This window comes from Babylonia areolata, chromosome 19 (assembly GCF_041734735.1).
Source record: "Babylonia areolata isolate BAREFJ2019XMU chromosome 19, ASM4173473v1, whole genome shotgun sequence".
In the NCBI taxonomy this organism is placed as follows: domain Eukaryota; kingdom Metazoa; phylum Mollusca; class Gastropoda; order Neogastropoda; family Buccinidae; genus Babylonia; species Babylonia areolata.
This window is the reverse complement of record NC_134894.1, coordinates 59247164-59249663: the sequence shown is the minus strand read 5'-3', so window position 1 is coordinate 59249663 and position 2500 is coordinate 59247164. Positions and strand designations below refer to the sequence as shown.

The 2500-nt window shown below is 42.2% G+C and overlaps 1 protein-coding gene across 1 annotated transcript in view; it reads right to left on the bottom strand.

Annotated features, from left to right (window-relative positions):
* The window catches only part of LOC143294382 (uncharacterized), a 236773-nt gene extending 235511 nt beyond the window's left edge, over positions 1 to 1262 (bottom strand). Inside the window, exon 1 of the mRNA XM_076605856.1 lies at positions 1127 to 1262. The gene's annotated coding sequence lies outside the window, so the exon portion shown is untranslated. The remainder of the gene's footprint in view (positions 1 to 1126) is intronic.
* Between the last annotated feature and the right edge of the window lie 1238 nt (positions 1263 to 2500).

The following is a 2500-nucleotide window of genomic DNA, read 5'->3' as shown; positions in this document are numbered from 1 at the left end:
GACAACAATGATGATAAATAAAGCAAATAAATGTAAAACATGAAGACACACATTCACACATACAACCCACACATGCATAACAGATATGTACCAAACGTGCATGTTTCACAGATATGAAAGCACAGTCAAATACACATAAACGTACATGAGCCCCAACACACACACACACACACACACACACACACACACACACACACACACACACGCATTTCCCTGCACCTCCTCTACCTCGATGAACCGTGACCACTCCTAAGGAGTGTTGTGATACATGACTTGAGTGTGGAATAAATCGTGTCTTCTTCCCTGTTGGTTCGTTGTCTATAATTATTCATTTCAACCAGGAGGACACAGGCCAGTATAAACACACAGGCAAAACGCGTTCGATCAGATGAAATCCAGGCAGCTGTCGATTTGTGTGGGAGGGTTTTTTTGTTTGTTTGTTTGCTTTTGTTTTGTTTTGGGGGGAGGGGTGTGGGTGGGGGCGGGGGGGTTGTTTTATCTTGGTTAAATGGAGTGTATGGGAGGTGAGGAGGGGGTTGTGGGCTCTGTGTGTGTGTGTGTGTGTGTGTGTGTGTGTGTGTGTGTGTGTGAATATGTGTAGGTTGCATGTGTGAGAATGTCATTGAGTGTATGTGTATGTATGGTAGAATGTGTATGCATAGGTCCGTGTGTGCGTTTCGTTATGTGTAATGTGGAGCGGTGGTGGTGGTGGCGATGATGAGTGTGTGCGTGTGCGTGTGCGTGTGTGTGTGTGTGTGTGTGTGTGTGTGTGTGTGTGTGTGTGTGTGTGTGTGTGTGTGTGTGTGTGCTCATAAAAGCGTTAGAAAGAAAAGAAAGCAACTACAGCAGTTCATCATCTTTCAACATAAAGGATATAATGTTTATAAAGATAATCATTTACAACAGCAGCAGCATAATAATAATAATAATAAAAACAAGTGCAAAACAAACAAATAACTGAACCCTTTACAAATGCAACCCCTTCCAAACCTTCCAAGTTCAAGAAAAAACAACAACAACAACAAAACAAACAAAACACACATGATCAGTTCAGACGACTATAATAAATGAACGAATCAGCAAATGAATACACACACAAACAAATAAATGAATAAATATTTCTTACCTGCTGATCACACATTGAAGAAAAAAAAACACATCCACCATAATAATAATGATAATAATAGTGCTCAACAACGTGGCCAGGCAGAATCCTGCAGGTGGTAGTATGGTGAGGCAGATGAACTACAAACCAACCAACCCACACACACACACACACAAACACTGACGATCCGCCTTGCTGGCCATGTGTATAGTAGTTCCCTCATACACATACACTGTACAAACTGAACCAGCAGACGAGAAGGGAACACACACACACACACAGACAACGAGGGGAGGGAGAGAGAGAGAGGGGGCGGGAGGGGGGGGGAACAAACAGAGACGCACTGGTTGTGTTTTTTTGTACAAAACGAGATATTGATACGGCTGACTGGTTTTTTCTGCTCAGCGTGACATGACTTGCACGGATCTACACTGTGATCAGTGTCTACATACACTGAGACAAGACAGATGTGTGAATACCTCTGCCTGCCGCAGGGGGGCTTTGTTATAGTTTTGCTGGTGCATCTACGGATACACACAGACACACAGACACAGACACAGACACACACACACTCAAGTTTCAAGTTTCAAGTTTTAATTACCTTTCACTCCTATTGGAGTATGGAGGATCACTGCAAAATACTCATTTTCGTGCCCATAACAAACATTTCCAAATACACAACAATGTCACATAAAGTTGAGAAAACACAAATGTCTTTTAACTCCAAAAGTATAACTAGGCAACATTTGCAAATCTAATCATCTTACTTACAGCTAAAATGACTTTTTTGCCTCCTTTGAGCATATTACAAAAATTAAAAACCGATTTTGGAGACAAATATTTTTTAGGAACATATCTATTTCGTAACTGATCATAATTGGGACATTCCTTTATAAAATGAAACTCATCACCAATCACAGACATGTTACAAACCTTACAAAATCGTAACTCTCGTGGTATGCCTTTGTGTCTCCTCACACACACAACACAGACACATACAGACACACACACACAGAGACACAGACACAGACACACACACACACACACACACACACACACACACACACACACACACACACACACACACACACACACACACACACACACACACACACACACACACATGATGATTGGAGTTTTACGACTCGGAAGCGATCGAACACACTTTATGGTCTAGGTGTTCAAGTGTGTGTTCCATGACGGGTGTAAGTCTGGTGTTGGTCTGTCCTGGGGTATTTGTAGGAGTTGTTCACCTGAAGATATCACACACACACACACACACACACACACACACACACACACACACACACACACACACACACACACACACACACACATGATGATTGGGGTTTAACGACTCGGAAGCGATCGAACACACTTTATGGTCTAGGTGTT